Consider the following 17943-nt stretch of genomic DNA (forward strand, 5'->3'; position numbering starts at 1 on the left):
CTGATTGGGGCTTGAGTAGGCGTTCTGTGCGAATCATATATGGTGGGCTTTTTGTTGCCTGCGCAACTTATGGTGTACCTATATGGTACAGAACTGTCTCTTCTGTCTTTGGGCAGAAGAAGCTCCTTTCGTGTCAGCGGGTCGTCATGTTAGCGTGCTTGCCAGTGTGTCGCACTATTTCAACAGAGGCGATGCAGGTGATGCTTGGCGCCGCGCCGTTTGATCTTGAAGATGTAGGGCTATTATGTATGGCTTGAAGTTGGATGAGGATGATTGGCTCAGGCCTTCTGATTTGGTGGATGGGGAGAGTAGGCGGTACAGCACAATCCTTCGGGATTGTGTTGTTGATAGGTGGAGGACAAGGTGGACGAACAGTGACAAAGGGAGGGTGACGTACGAATTTATTCGTGACGCAACGTTCGTAGTGGACCGGCCAGACTTTCGCTTCGGATTAAGTACTGGTTTCTTACTGACGGAGCATGGCTCTCTTAATGCTTTTCTGCATAAGAGAGGCCTAGCCTCTCATTGTCATTTACAGTTTTTCACATCACAATATAACCAAATAATATATCATGGCCTTATTACTAATTTTTTGTGCATGATTAAAAATGAAAAATAGTTTCCTCACGTTGGACGCCAATTATATATGAAAATGAAAGCAACCTGTTCTATTTACCATTTCTCTTCTGAATATAATCAAATAAATGCAATAATGATATTTCTTGGAAGAATCCACATAGGAGAACAGGGCGTAATGATCACACACCACCTTGGGCGCCAAATTTGAACTCTATATTGTGAATTATTCACAAAACCTAAAAAAATCTTTTAACAATTATAACCAGTATTACACATTTTCATAAATCGTGTTCCGTTATTATCACGACCTTGTTACTACTGACAGACTGACTGACTGACTGTTTGTTGGTTGTATGATTTTATTTTCTTTTTTTCTCTCACATTCCGCAAAGTTGTTGTAAATTTTTATAGCCATATTTATAGCAAGTGACTTTTGCTTCTGGGTTTGACTTTGTGTGTCTGTCTGATCATTATTATTATTATTGCTTGTCATGTTTTTGCTTGCGGTTTCTCTGCCTTGATGGTGTCACTTGCTTGCGAACATGTGTATTTTTGCGCCACTGTCATTGCCAACTCGTGTAATAATTGTGTCGTCGTCGCTGATGAGGATGAGGTGAAGGCAATTGCATTCCGTAACAAATTTGGTCTCTAGGTTTTATTGGACACAACCTTCCAAGAATAAAAATCTCTTGTCAAGTTGTCATCAAACATTAAAATGTCGATTGCCTTTATTGCTGTCCGCCAAATACAAATTGCTGCTGCCAATTCTATTTCGATTCGAAGCACTGCTACCACTTGCAATGACCTTATAGTTATTAGACTTTCCTTAGACAATTGCTGTCAATCAGAATTCGACAGTTGGCCATTGGGAAATTTGGACCCATACAAAAGGAAATGTACTGTTGAAATTCTATTGTATCGATTTCGAAAAATGAAACTAAATAGAAATGGGAAATAATTGTTAAAAATGTTCGCTTAACCTTTATCAAAGAACAAAATACCTCAAAATACCAACACCAAGCTCAACTGATGAATGTTTTCTCATTACCTTGTTTCACTAACCCATTTTTTTTGGCTGATAAAATGTAAAACGTTTCCTTCTTTTCCTTCCATTGACTTTGATGCAGATAAGATCAATAGGTGCCCAACATATTGGTGGATGTTGATCTTTTGATTTTAATTTGGCGCCCAACGTAAGTTTTGTTATTTGCATACAATTTACGCGACCAAGTACTTCTTCTCTTGCCTAGGGAATATTTATAATTGGTGACCTATGTGAGTCCAGTGTTTCCTTTTTTCGTTTTTCTACTTCTGCATTTACAACTTTTTTTTACTTTTCATCATTGAATTTAGATATGTTTTTATGAAGAGGATATTTAAAACGAAGTTTTCGTTACTTGTTTCATAATTGGAGCCCAACGGAAATGCCTTTTTTGGAAGTATCTTCTATAAGAATAGAAAGACCCTACATGATCTTCTAAAATAAGACATTTTGATCATCTGTAGGAAGACCTTTCAATATGAAGACCTATTGGTCTTCTAGAATAGTTCGTCTTCTGTCTGTATTTCCTTCCATCTATCCGTATTTCCTTTTTCCTATTTCTATTCTATTTGATCAATTCGACTTTTCAGAGAAGATCAATTGGACTTATCAAGAAACCCAATTGGACTATTCATAGAAGACCAATTGGACTTCTCTTAAAAAATCAGGAGGACCACTTGGACTTTTCATAGAAGAGCAATTGGACTTCTCATAAAAAAAATCATGAAGACCAATTGGACTTCTCAGAGAAGGTCAATACGATTTCTTATAGATGATCAATTCGACATCTCATATAAGAGCAATTGGACTTCTCATAAAAAAATCAAGAAGACCCATTTGACATCTCATAGAATACTAATTTGACTTCTCATAGGATATCAATTGGACTCCAATTATTATTCTACCAATTGGACTTCCCATAAAAAATCACAAAGACCAATTGGACTTTTCATAGAAGACCAATTGAGCTCAGAAAATCAATTCGACTTCTTAATGGTGATCAATTGGACTTCTCATATTAGACCAATTGGACTTTTCATAAAAAAATCAGAAAGACCCATTTGACTTCTCATAGAATACTAATTGGACTTATCATAGCCTATCAATTGGACTCCAATTGGTAGAATACCAATTACACTTCTCATAAAAAAATCACAAAGAACAATTGGACTTTTCATAGAAGACCAATTGAACTTTTCAGAGAAAATCGATTGGACTTCTCATAAAAAAATTAAGAAAATTTTCCAAAGAAGACCAATTGGGCTTCTCAGAGAAGATTAATTGGACTTTTCATAGAAGGCCAATTGGAATTCTCCCAGAAGATTAATTTGACTTCTTATAGAAGATCAATTGGACTTCTCATAAAAAATAAAAAAAAAAAACAATTGGACTTCTAATAGAATACTTATTGGACTTCTCATAGGATACCAATTGGACTCCACATAAAATACTAGTTGGACTTCTCATAGAAGGCCAATTGAAATTCTCAAGAAGACCAATTGGACTTCTCATAAAAATATCCAGAAGAATGATTGGACTTCTTAATAAAAAGTCAAGAAGACCAATTGGACTCCACATAAAATACCAATTGGACTTCTCATTAAAACATAAAGAAGACCAGTTGGATTTTTCATAGAAGGTCAATGGGCTTCTAATAAAGACCAATTGGAATTTTGATAGAAAACCAATTGAATTTCCCAGAGAAGGCCAATTGGACTTCTAAAGAAGATCAACTGGACTTATATTATAAGACTTCTCATAGAAGACCAATCGAACTATTTATTAAAATCAATTGGACTTCACATATTAGACCAATTGGTATATTAAGTGAAATTCTCATAGAAGAAGTACAGTTGAACTTTTCATAGAAGGCATGGTATTTCTTATATAAAACCAATTGGACTTCTTATATAAGGTATATTGGACTTTTCGTAGAAGACCAATCCGCATAGAATACCAATTGGCCATCGGATAGAACATCAATTACACTTCATATAGAAGACCAATTGGACCTCTCATAAAAAACAAATTGGACTCCTCAAAGAATATCAATTGGAATTTTCATAGACGACTAATGGGACTTCTCATAGAAGGACAATCGAACTACTTATAGAAACCAATTGGGCTTCACATATTAGACCAATTGGAATATTAAGAGGAATTCTTATAGAAGAAGTTATGGATGTTTTCTATTTTACTCGAAAACAGTTTTTAAAGAAGTCCACTATTAGAAGAAGTCCAATTGGGCTTTTTATTTAGGACCAATTGGACTTCTTATATAGGACCAATTGGGCTTCTTATATAAGACCAATTCGAAATCTTATAGTTGATCAATTGTTAATCTCATAGAAGACTAATGGGAATTATAATAGAAAACCAATTGGAAAATCACAGACAACCAATTGGAAATATTATTGAAGACCAATATGATTTTGTCAAAGAAGACCAATAGAGCCTCTCAATGAATACCAATTGGATTTCTTATAGAATTCCAATTGGATTTGTTGGTCTTCTAAAAGGAACCGCTTTGGACTTCTATATTGGTCTTCTATAAGGGTACCTATTGGTCTTCATTAAGAGATCTGTATATGGGTCTTCTTCTATTGTAATCAACACTTGTTTTTCCTATTTTTTTTACTCCAATATTAATATTTTCATTAATTTTAATATTTTTAATCATCTTTAAAAGTACCTACACATGTTTTTTTTTCAATCTGTTACACATTTGTTGTCTGTCTTTTTGTTATTAAAGCGTGTCTATATCGGATGTTAATTTAGAGAGAGAAAAAAAACACAAACACAACAAATCATGCTATCTGCTCTGATCAGTGGGTATACGCTTCTTTATTTTGTGTTCCTCTAAAAGCTGCGGAAGTCATTGCCATAATAATAAATAATAATGAAAACAGCAACAACAATAACATCAGCAACAAATCATATAATATGAACAAAAATCAACAACAATGAAAAACAATCACAACAGCAACAACAACACAAGTCAAAACATTTTCGACACACACACTCACACCGAAAACGAGAAAATACCCAACCGACAAAATACTACTCATCAAAATAATAACACACTTTTTTTCACTACCGCTCTTCTTTTTTTCTTGTATTTCTTGTTATTGTCGTGTGTGTGTGTTTTTTTGTAAAACGTCATTAGATTGCCATAGTCGTCATGAATTGGTCAAAACAACAAAACCTCCAATAAATAACAACAACCAGAACAATGGCAACAATAACGTCATCATCACCATCATCAGGAGGGGGTATTCTTATTATGAGTCCGTCATCACCTGGGTCGGCCTGGTTGGTTGGTTATTGGAATGGATCTAAGCCAAAACAAAAAAAAAAAAACAGAAATGAAAAACTGTGGCAATGTGGTGCCAGTTGTTGTGCCATAGCCTGCCAGTCAGCGAGCCAACTACCACGTAACACATCGTCACAACAATAGTGACTGACTAGTTGAGGAAAACACCAACAACAACGGCAAAGAGAAAATCAAAAGCACAGAGAGAGAGCAAAAGAGCGTAACTGGGTTTCCTGTCTAACAAGTATTTCAAGTGCTGCCCCACAACCATTTCCCTCCACCTGCCATGGGTTTCATTGGTCCCAAAAGTACTTGTAATTGGCAGTGACACCACAAATCTCCTGTGGACAATTCACACATATACACACACATACATAGATGCAAACACACTCACTTACTCGTCTGGGAAATAGAAAATTTTTGTGAACACATATCACACGGAAATTTTTTTGTTTAGATTTACATCCACACATACGATTGTAGTTTAAATATGATTCCCGATGACAGTTTGTCCGACTGATAACCATAGAAGTCGAATTGAAGGCCAAAACTTCTATAGAAGACCAATTGGACTTCTCATAGGAGACTAATTGAAGACCAAAACTGTTTATAGAAGACCAATTGGACTTCTTATAGACGCCGAATGGAACTTCTCATAATAGACCATTTGGACTTCTTATATAAGAACATTTAAACTACCTATAGAGAACCAATTGGACTTTTCATAGAAGACCAATTGGACTTCTTATAGACGACCAATTGGACTTCTTATAGACGACCAATTGAACTTCTTATAGACAACCAATTGATTTTTTTATAGTCCAATTGGAATTCTCATAGAAGACCAATTGAACATATACCAATTAGACTTCTTATAGAAACCCAGGAGACCATTTGGTTTTTATAGCAGATCAGGAGGTTATATTATCCAATAAAGAATCTTATAGTCCAATAAAGAATCCAATTGGTCTCGTATAAGATGTGAAGTCCAATTGGGTTTTTTAAAATAAAAAGTCCAATTGGTACTCTATGAGAAGTCCAATTTGTCGTCTATATAAAGACCTATTGGACTTCTTATAGAAGACTTCTTATAGACGACCAATTGGAACAGTTAGTCTGACTGATAACCACAACAACAAAAGGGGTGCAATCCTATGGTCCCTTCGTGAAGATTTTCCAGAAGGCGTCTTTCTTCAAAAGAAATTATAATTTTTTTCTATAGCAGTAACATCCTTAGAAGAAGCTTGAAAGAAGAAAGGAAGATTTTCTTATATGTCTTCTTCTCATGGAATTTTTATAAAAGTCTAAAATATCATTTTTATAGATGAGCAATCGGAATTCCTATAGAAGACCAATTGGACTACTAAAATAAGACTATTTGGATTTCTAATAGCAGATCTATTGGCTTTCTAATAGAACACCAATAGGACACCTTTTAGCAGAGAAATTGGACTTCTTATAGGAGATCAATTGGACTTTTTATAGAAGATCACATGGACTTGTCGTGGAAGAACAATTAAACTTCTTATGGATGATCAACAGAACGTATTAAAAAGGTCCAATAAGACTGCTCATAGAATACAAATTATACTTCTCATAAAAGACCAACTGGACTTCCCATTGAATATCAATAGGGCTTCCCATAGTCAACTTCTCATAGAATACCAATTGGACTACTAATAAAAGACCAAATGGACTTCTCTTAGAAGACCAATTGGATTTTCCATAGGAGACCAATTAAACATGTCATAGAAGACCAATTCTAATATAAAGCCAATTAGACTTCACATAAAAAAGGAAAATCCTTTTTATAGAAGCTTAATTTGAATTCTTATCGAAAACCAACTGAAATTCACATACAACACCAATTGAATTTCTTGGAATTGGATTTTCTATAGAAGACCAATAAATTTTAGAAGACAAATTGGACTTCTTATAGAGGGCCAATAAGACTCGTTACAGATTGGTGTTCTATAGCTTTTTCTCATGGAAAACTTATTGGACTTCTTATAGAATACCAATTGGACTTCTGATAGAAGATAAATTGGACTTCAAATAGAAGAACAAAACCACTTGTTATATAAGCTTTATTGAAATTTCTATCGAATTCCAATTCCAATTCTTGGAATTGGATTTTCTATAGAAGACCAATAAGAATTATTTTAAGTGACAAATAGGACTTCTCATAGACGACTAATTGGACTTCTTATAGAAAACCAATTGGACTTATAATAGAAGACCAATTGGATTTCTCTTCGAAGACCAATTGGATTTTCATAGAAGACCAATTGGACTTCTCATGAGATACTTTATGAAGACCAAAACTTCTTATAGAAGACCAATTCGTCTAATAGAATACCAATTGGACTTCTTAAAGAAGTCCAATCTCATAAAAGACCAATTGGACTTTTCATATAGGTCGAATTGAAGGCCTAAACTGTTTATAGACTTCTTATAGACGCCGAATGGAACTTCTCATAATAGACCATTTGGACTTCTTATATAAGAACAATTAAACTTCTCATAATAGACCATTTGGATTTCTTATATAAGAACAATTAAACTACTAATAGAAAACCAATTGGATTTCTCATAGCAGACCAATTGGACTTCTCCTAGAAGACCAATTGGACTTCCCATAGAAGACCAATTGGACTTCTCACAGAAGGCCATGTTGATGTTGTTCAATGCTGATGATGTTCAATTATATCTAGGATCGAACACAAGAAATTTACAATTTACGATAAATATAATTAATGATGATTTGAGAAACATATCTAATTGGGCTGAAAACAACAGGCTAGGAATAAACCCCCTTAAGTCAAAATGCATACACATATGTAGAAACAAACAACAAATTCAAAAAAATGCCTTAAAAATTAATAATTCTACAATTGAATACGTTAGCTTCGCTTCTAACCTAGGAGTGGTATTTAATGAAACGCTGTCATGGTCGACTCACATTAATATAACAGCAGGAAAAGTACATGGAATGTTACGAAACCTCTGGGCAGTTCATACCTCTACACCCATGGAAATACGCATGTTACTTGCAAAATCATACCTTGTTCCGACTCTTTTATATGGCTCCGAAGTTTTTTACAACTGTGATCATGCTGACCAACGCAAGCTTAAAGTTACGTTTAATAACATTGCAAGATATATATTTAATAAAAAACGTAGTGATCGAATTTCTGAGCTTGCCTATAAGATTTTCAACATGACATTTGAAAACTACCTTAAATATAGAGCTCTCGTATTTCTTCATAAAATTATAATAAACAAGGAACCATCTTACTTAATAAAAAGAATACAATTTGCCAGATCTAACAGAGGCAAGAAAATAATACAATTAAAATTTAAAACTTCCAAATCGGAAAAACAATTTTTCATACCAACTATTCGTCTTTGGAATAATCTTCCACCTAATATACAGGTTATAAGCAACATCCTGCGTTTCAAACATGAATTACAAGAATATCTTATATAAAATGAACAATAAACATATTTTGTTACTATCTTTATTCGTAATATACTCTTGAAATATTCAATGTACCACTAGCACCACTTCATAAGAATTTTATTATTCTCACGGTGCTAGATTTATATCGATAAATAAATAAATAAAATTAAATAAATTGAAATTGAACAATAGGACTTCTTATAGAAGACCGATTGGACTTCTTATAGAAGACCAATTGGACTTTTAATAGAAGATCAATTGGTTTTCCTTTAGGAAAAAAATAAGATTTCCAGTTGGACATTTGGTGTTTGTCTTTTAACGGATGTCCAATTGGACTTCTTCTCATTGAAGATGAATTGGACTTTTTATAGAAGACCAATTGAACTTTTCAAAGAAGATAAATTGGAATTTTTTTCTAGAATACCAATTGGAATATTTATGGAAGTCTAGTTGGACTTCACCTAGAATATGAAAGATCATTTGGACTTTGTATAGAAATTAATTACAATATAAGGGAACCAATGGTACATCTAATAGAAACCCAATGGGACTTCTTATCACATATCAAATAGACTTCTTATCGAAAACCAAGCAATTCTTATTGAAGATCAATTGGACTTCTTATAGAGAATCTGTTGGATTTCTTGTAGAAATTTAATCTGGTTCCCAATAATATTTTCTTTCGGGGTCGATTAAAATCAAGAAATTTTCTCACCATTAAAATTGAAATGTCCCGCTCCCATTCTTGCAATGAAAGCAACCGTTTATCTGTGAACTATTTTCAAAGCAGCAGCAGCAACAACAACAACAATACACACCGGCAAGTGTTCAAACACACACTTGTTGAGTGTGGTGAGTGCTCCAATTTTTCTTCTTCTTCAAAGTTTTATCCATTTAACTTTTAGAAAAAAAAAATTGCTAGCTATTAATTTCAGGTTGCTGTTGCAATTTAAAGAACCACTCTTGTGCTGATTTGATGCTGTGTTGTTGTTTTTTTTTTCTCTCTTTCATTTTATCAGATTTTAGTGATCCGCTTTGGTTGTTCCACAATTCACTGTTAGTGGTTTCGTTTGTTGCCTGACAAAGGAGAGGTTAGTTTAATAATTAGGTTAGATAAGAGATTTGTTTGTGGCAGGAATGCGGCTGGGGAGGTTTCTTGTGAAGAAATTCTTTTTCTTGTTAATGGGGCGAAAAGTGGAAGAGGTGACATAGAATTGGTGTCTGATGGGAAATTGATAATAAATCTTGGAAAATTAAGTTTTTTTTTCGAAAAATGGGGGACAATGATCAAATTTATGATTATGAAATAGCTAGGATTTAAAAACTGTGCTTCTCTCTATCGAATCATTATATCTCTCGCCTCAGCTTGACCCTCTTTTCTGACACAAAACGAAGTACCCCAAATTTCGCTCCCTCCATTCTAATGTGATTTTGTTAGCATTCATTTATTATAGTTAGTGCTATTGTTGTTATTTTTTTGTTGCTATTATTCTATTTTTTCGCATTTCTATTGTTGTTGCTGTTTCTGCTCATTTTGTAAATTTGTGTGTGTGTGTTTTTGCGGCAAAACCATTTTTTTTCATTTTGTCCAGATTCAAATTCATTTTCAAGGTAAAATCAATTGAAATGCAACTAATTGAAAAGAATTGAAACAAACTGTCCGACACAGGCACACACACAGACAATCACTTGCGAAGACATAAAACGATGGCGGTTTTTTTGGTTTCCCCCTTCCATCCGACACTGCCTTCATATAGAAGTGGAAATTGGTTACTAAACGGTGAAATAAAATAAAATGACAAGGAAACAACAATAATACAAGTCGAATAAATATTTTGTCATAACGAAAAATTGTAAAAAAAAGACCTGACGAAATGACTGACAGTTCGTCTGTCAGTCAGTTGATGAACTCGTTTGAGTAGGAAATTTAGAATTTACGCTAAGCTTACAGAGAGTGGTAAAACGAAGTACGTGGGGCATAGATAGACCAGTATGACAATAATGACATCTTATAGAAGACCAATTGGACTTTTTATAGAAGATTCATTGGACTTATTATAGGAGACTAATTGCACTTCTTATAGAAAACAAGACAACTTATTAAAGAATACTAATGGAAGTTATTATAAAAACAAATTCGACTTCTTATAGAACACAAATTGGAGTTGTAACAAAAAGCCAATTTACCAAGACTTCCAAATTTTATATTGAAGACCAACTGAATTTCCTATAGGAAGCCAATATGATTTCTTATAGAAGATCATTGAATATTCATATAGAAACCCAGTAGGACATCTTATAGAAACTTAATTGAACTTCTTATAAAAAGAAAAATAAATATGACTTCTCATATAATTCCAATAAGACATCTTATAGAAAAACAATTGGCCTTATTTTTGAACACAAATAAGTTTTCCTCTACCAGACCCTTTGGACTTTTAATAAAATGTCAATTGAATTATTGGTTTCTTATGGGAGATCAATTGGACTACTTATAAAAGTTTAATAATAAGGCTTCCTATAGAAAACCTATTGGATTTCTTATAGGAGACCAATTGAATTTCTTAGAGGTGACCAATTGAATTATGTTATGGAAGTCCCGTGGAACATTTTATTAAAGCCCAGTAGGCCCACATCTCATATAAGACCAATAGGAGTTCTTATAAAAAACAAATTGGATTTCTCCTAGAAGACTAATATAACGTATTATAATTATCCAATTGGTTATCTATGAGAAAACCAATTGGGTTGTAATAAAAAAAACAATTGGACTTTTCATATTGAAGACCAATATTAGTATACTCCTTGAACATCTTATAGACGACCAATTGGATTTCTTGTAGTGGATTAAATATGTTATGGAAGTCCCGTGGAACATCTTATTAAAGTCCACTAAGCCCACATCTCATATAAGACTAATGGACTTCTTATGAAAAACAAATTGGATTTCTCCTAGAAGACTAATATAACGTATTATAATTAACCAATTGGTTATCTATGAGAAATCCAATTGGGTTGTAATAAAAAAACCAATTGGACTTCTTATTGAAGACCAATATTAGTATACCCCTTGAACATTTTATAGACGACCAATTGGATTTCTTGTAGTGGACTAAATATGTTATGGAAGTCCCGTGGAACATCTTATTAAAGTCCACTAAGCCCACATCTCATATAAGACCAATAGGATTTCTTATTAAAAACAAATTGAATTTCTCCTAGAAGACTAATAGAACGTATTATAATAATCCAATTGGTTATCTATGAGAAATCCAATTGGGTTGTAATAAAAAAACCAATTGGACTTCTTATTGAATACCAATATTAGTATACTCCTTGAACATTTTATAGACGACCAATTGGATTTCTTGTAGGGGACTAAATACAATACTTCTTATAGAAATGACTTCTTTAAAAAGATTTATTGGACTTCTTATGGAAAACCAATTGGACAAATTATACAAATCCAATTAGACTTCTCATAAGTAACCAATTGGAGTTCTAATAGAAAACCAATTGGAGATCTTATTGAAGGCCAATATGTTTTCCTCTTTCCTTGAACTTCCTATAGGGGATCAATTGGATTTCTTGTAGTTGACCATATACAATAGGATTTCTCCCATAGAAGACCAATTGGACTTCTTATCGGAGATTAATTGGATTTCTTATAAAAATTTAATACGATTTCTTATAGAAAACCAATTTGAATCCTTAATAGTGTACCAGTTGGACTTCTGATAGGAGACCAGTTGAATTTCTTATATAATTCCAATTGGATTTTCGTGTAGAAGACCAATAATATTGTTATAGATGTCCAGTCGGACATCATATAGAAGACTTCTTATAAAAAATCAAATTTTATTTCTCATAAAAAAAGTTCTTCTAAGAGACTAAAAGAACATTTTATAAAAAACCAATTGGACTATTTGTAGAAATCAAATTTGACTTCTAATAAAAAACAATTGGACATCTTATTGCATTCCAATCCAATTTACTTTGGTATACCTCTTGGGCTTGTTATTCTAATTAGATTTCTTATAGCGGACCAATTACAGTCGGACTTCTTATATCAGTTCAATTGGACTTCTTATAGAAGTCTAATAAGACATGTTATAGAAAATAAAAGAATAGAAGACCACTTTCTAATAGACGTCTAATTGGATTTCATATAGAAGATCACTAAATATTGTTATAAAAGTTCAGTTGGACATATTTAATTGGATCTAATTGGACTTTTTATAGAAGTCTAGTAGGACTTCTTATAGATAACAAATTGGACTTCTTATAGGGGGCCAATTAGATTTCATATAGAAGATCAACTTTGCTTCTTGTATTTGGCCAATTGGACTTCTTTTGGTAAAACTAGTTGCCCTTCAAATATAAGACCAATTGGATTTCCAATTAAATTTCTTATTGAAGAATATTAGCAGAACTTCTTATATAATATCGAAGGTATTCTTATAGAAGGCTACATAAGAGACCTACAAATTTTGGAATATAATTTTTCAACAAAGAAAGACAAGAAGATCTTATCATATAATTTCTGAGATATTTCTAATAGAAGTTCCATATGAAAGACCGTGAATCTACACATGAAGACCTAAGGGTCTTCTCATGATTTAAGAAGATCACCAGAGAGACTTATCCAGGAAAATCACAAGGTCTTTTGATGCAACACCAGAAAGTATTCTCATAGAAAACCAGGTTATTTTCTAAGGCGACCACCGAGTAATCTCGTACAAGACCAACATTATTCCTTATACAAGACTACTGGTCTTCTTTAAAATGGAAAACGTGGTTTCTTAAGAAATTTATAAAACATTCTATAGAAGAACTTCTTATATGAGACTAGAAGATCGTATTGTAGAAGGCCCATAGAATATACGACGGATTCTCATTCTTATTATAGGCCAGAAAGCTTCCCATAAATTTAGAGCCTTTTCCCATAAAGGAGTACAGAGAAGATCAGAAGATATTCTTGTAGAAGACCAATGGATTTTTTTCATAGGGTCTTTCTATCTCCCAGAGGGTTTTCCCTTCGTAAACCATACGATCTTCTCATAAAAAACCATAAGGTCTCTTAATAAGAAGGTCAGAACGTCTATACATAGAACCAAATGTTCTTCAAAAATAGGAGCACTTAGAAGACCAGAATATATTCTTGTAGGAGTTCTAGGGTTTTTTTCATAGAAGACCAGAGGGGGTATCTTATAGGAGGTACTCTTAAAGACGATTTTCTCTCAAGGTATATCAAAGTGTATTTCCTAGACAACTATCAGAGCTTTTTTCATAGAGAACCTGAAGATTTTCTAAGACATTTTCGTCTGCTATAAGAATGCCTTTCGATCTTTTATAAGTGGATTTATAAAAGATCGTACCCAAAAGTACCCAAAGGCCTGAACCTCTTGACCTTTAGGTCGCCTGTACAAAGACTTTCTTGCTTTCCCAAGAAAATACGTGCTGATGTTCTATAAAAAGGCCGGACTTATATAAGAATAACATCTTGGCTTCTACATTTTCTATGAGAAAATCTTCGGGACAACTTTTCTCTCGTGTAATAACTTTTGTCCCCCACTGTACACATAGTCACTTGCGAACAAAAACATATTGTAATTAAATTCTTTATTAAACAACTTTGGATTTTGGTTTGGTTTGACGGTGATCAGACATTCGAACGGCAAACGGCTGTCGCTTCAAATATCTTCCGGCGAATAAGACAAACACACACACATGCACACAAACAACCAAAAATATACAAATATATATTTTTTATTATTCTACCCCGTTATGCTTGTCATCAGTTTATGATGTTGTTGTTTTCTTGTCGATAGCACCGTGTCAGTCTGCATGGCTTTATGGCCACCATGCCAGTTTTTGGCAGTGTTCATGGTTACAACGTTTTTGTTTTGTTTTATGGCTAAAATTTCCACTTAACTGCAACTGAACATTAAATTCTAACTTTCTTTTTTCTTGTTTGGTCTACTGGTGTTTGTTGTAAGCCTAGTTTGTTGTTGTTGTTACTTGAGTGTTGTGCATAATTTTAGTTACAAAATATTTGTAGGTTAATTATTATTATTTTTTCGTTAATATTATTTAATAGGAAGTATCAAATAAAAAGATATGAATGTGTGAAGTGTGGAGGGTGGGGGAAGAAGAGGGCCTTGGAAGATGGTATCGTGAAAAGTAAAATGCTACCCATCATGCAATCTAAGATAGAGCCGGATAAATATTTTTTAAAGGCGTGGATTTTTAAAAAATATTTTTTAATGGATCCAGCCTAGGCGTGGATTTTTAAAAAATATTTTTGATGGATCCAGCCTAAGCGTGGATTTTCAAAAAAATATTTTTTAATGGATCCAGACTAGGCGTGGATTTTCAAAAAAATATTTTTTAATGGATCCAGCCTAGGCGTGGATTTAAAAAAAAAAAATTTTTAATGGATCCAGCCAAGCGTGGATTTTCAAAAAAAAAAAAAAATATTTTTTAATGGATCCAACCTAGGAGTGGATTTTTAAAAAATATTTTTTGTGGATCCAGCCTAGGCGTGTATTTTCAATTTTTTTTAATTTAAAAGGCGTGGCGCGGCAAGGCGTGGATTAAAAAAATTAAAAGATCCTGGCAAGGCGTGGATTAAAAAAAATTAAAAGATCCTGGCAAGGAGTGGATTTTTAAAAAATATTTTTGATCGAAATTTTGCATTACGTATTGAATTGAGTATAAAATGACGTGTGTAAAGTTTTGTAGAAATCGGTTCAGATTTAGATTTTGCTCCCATATATATTTTCGTCCGATTTTGTGTAAATTGTGTACCAAAGTCCCAAGGTTTGTCCGATTGAGACGAAATTGAGCACAACATATTAAATTGAGTCTAGAATAAGGTGTGCTAAGTTTCAATGAAATCGGTTGAGATTTACATATAGCTCCCATATATATTTTCGTCCGATTTTATGTAAATAGTGCACCAAACGTTCAAAGTTTGTCCGATTGAGATGAAACTTTGCATAACGTATTGATTTGAGCCTAGAATATTGTGTGTTAAATTTCATTGAAATCGCTTCAGATTTAGATTTTGCTCCCATATATATTTTCGTCCGATTTTATGTAAATAGCGCACCAAACTCCGAATTTACGTCCGATTTAGACGAAATTTAGCATAGAGTATTGAATTACGTCTAAATTGGCGTGTATGAAGTTTCATTGAAATATATAGCTCCTATATATATTTTCGTCCGATTTTGTGTAAATGGTGCACCAAACACCCAAAGGTTTTCCGATTGAGATGAAATTTTACGTAGCGTATTGGCTTGAGCCTAGAATAATTTGTGTGAAGTTTTGTAGAAATCGGTTCAGATTGAGATATAGCTCCCATATATATTTACGTCCGATTTTCCGATTGAGATGAAACTTTGCACCACATATTAAATTGAGTCTAAAATGTGTGTTTAGTTTCATTGAAATCGCTTCAGATTTAGATATAGCACCCATATATAGTTTCGTCCGATTTTGTGTAAATGGTGCACCAAACTCCTAAGGTTTGTCCGAATGAGATGAAATTTGACATAACGCCTTGAGTTGAGTCCAGAATTGAGTATATTAAATTTCATTGAAATCGGTTCAGATTTAGATATAGCTGTTATATATATTTTCATCCGATTTTATGTAAATGGTGCAACAAAATTCGCAGGGTTTGTCCGATTGAGACGAAATTTAGCATAGCATATTTAATTGAGTCTAAAATGACTTGTGTAAAGTTTTGTAGAAATCGGATCAAATTTAGATATAGCTCCCATATATATTTTCATCCGATTTTGTGTATATGGTGCACTAAACTGTAGAATTATGATCCGATTGATACGAAATTTTGCATAAAGTGTTGGTTTGAGCGTAGAATATTGTGAGTTAAATTTCATTGAAATCTGTTCAGATATAGATATAGCTCCCATATATTTTTTCATCCGATTTTATAGAAATTTCACTTAAAACTAAACTAGATTCATACATTCTCAAAAGATGCTAAGCTTGTTTTATTGTACACATACGACTTATGCTTGGTTAAAATCGGTTCTAGCTGGGTTTATACCGGTATATATATTTTTCATTGAGTACCTGATGGTTTGGGTAGGCCGTCATTGTCTACAGCCACCATTTCACCTGTTTTTTTTTTTTTAATTCAAATGCTAGCTCATCAAATTCTCTACACCGAAGAATACAAACAAGCCCCATATGGAAATTTTTTATTATCTTTTATTTCGAGGTAATTGCAATAAAAACAATTTATTTACTCTTCTCTGTTGTCGTGCCTCCCAACCACCTTCCAACCACCTCCCAACCACCTCCTACCTCCCAACACCCCACACTTCGTATAACTCTTTCCCTCGATAATTTTTTGCCAAAAAATGACGGAAATATTGTTGGATTTTCTTGCTGTTTTTTTTTGCCAAAAAATAAAACAGATTTTTGTTTCACCTTCCCGCCGCCGCCACTACACGCTAATGATCTAAGAACAAAAAAAAATGTATCTAGTAGCTTACTTTTGCTGGGCATCAAGGTGTGCGGGAGCTACCGGCTGGAGGGTGATGAGTTCATTTGCAAGTCATTATGGTGGCATGATGATGTGGGTCGCTTTTTTATTTTATATTCTGTTTTTTATTTAATTTTTATTTTATTTTGGATTTGTTTACTCGCACCATACAAAGATATCATCATCGTCGACGTCGCCAAACAAAATGTAGCGAAAAAAGTGTATCTACAAACAAATAAAACATTAACACCAACACACACATATATGCATTGTACAAAATGTATAAAAAAAAAAAAAAAAACAAAATTAAATACCCATCCCGAAATAAATGCACAGGCCGATAGACAGACAGGCGAACAAGTTCATAGACACCTTAAATGCTACCCTCTTCTGAGTGATGAGGAGCAGAGTACAAAGCTTAAGAACGGTTCTCATATCTGTTATCGCTAAGGGGATAGTCTGTTGTCTAATTGTAATTAAATATTAAAAACAAAAACAAAAATGCAATGTTAAAATAAATAGACAGACAAGCGAGCGAACAACAAAAACAAGAAAAATACAACAACAATAATAATTATAATAATAACAACAACAAAAGCTAGCAAATTTTGGCATGTCATGCATGGCATTACATATCATATCAGCAACATTATAACCTATCAAAAAGGCATTGGACTGGGCCGGTCTTCCTTTATAAGGTGTCACACATATACACCAAAACAACAACAACAACAACGTGTACTTAACTGCCAACCTTACAGGCCTTCAAATATGTTGATGTTTGACTGAAATTTGTGTACAGTGAAAAGAAAAACAAATTTTACCCAAAATGAAATTCCGTACCAAAGTCCCAACCCAGAGACCACTAAGTGCCAACCACCACCTAGTAAATAGTTTCCCCCCACCACCTTCCCCTTAGTTCCTGACGTTTTCATGATGATATTATTTTGTTGAAATTCCAAAAACAAAAAAAAAAAACTTTAATTAAAAACGACATTAAATTCATTTAACAATGCGGACAAACA

At 33.4% G+C, this 17943-nt stretch overlaps 1 protein-coding gene across 1 annotated transcript in view; it reads left to right on the forward strand.

Annotated features, from left to right (window-relative positions):
* The window catches only part of LOC133335476 (ubiquitin carboxyl-terminal hydrolase 43-like), a 68633-nt gene that overhangs the window by 379 nt on the left and 50311 nt on the right, over positions 1-17943 (forward strand). The window lies entirely within an intron of this gene.

Source organism: Musca vetustissima, unplaced genomic scaffold, assembly GCF_032173495.1.
Source record: "Musca vetustissima isolate MV318-11 ecotype Yass unplaced genomic scaffold, APGP_CSIRO_Mvet_v1 utg83696, whole genome shotgun sequence".
NCBI lineage: Eukaryota > Metazoa > Arthropoda > Insecta > Diptera > Muscidae > Musca > Musca vetustissima.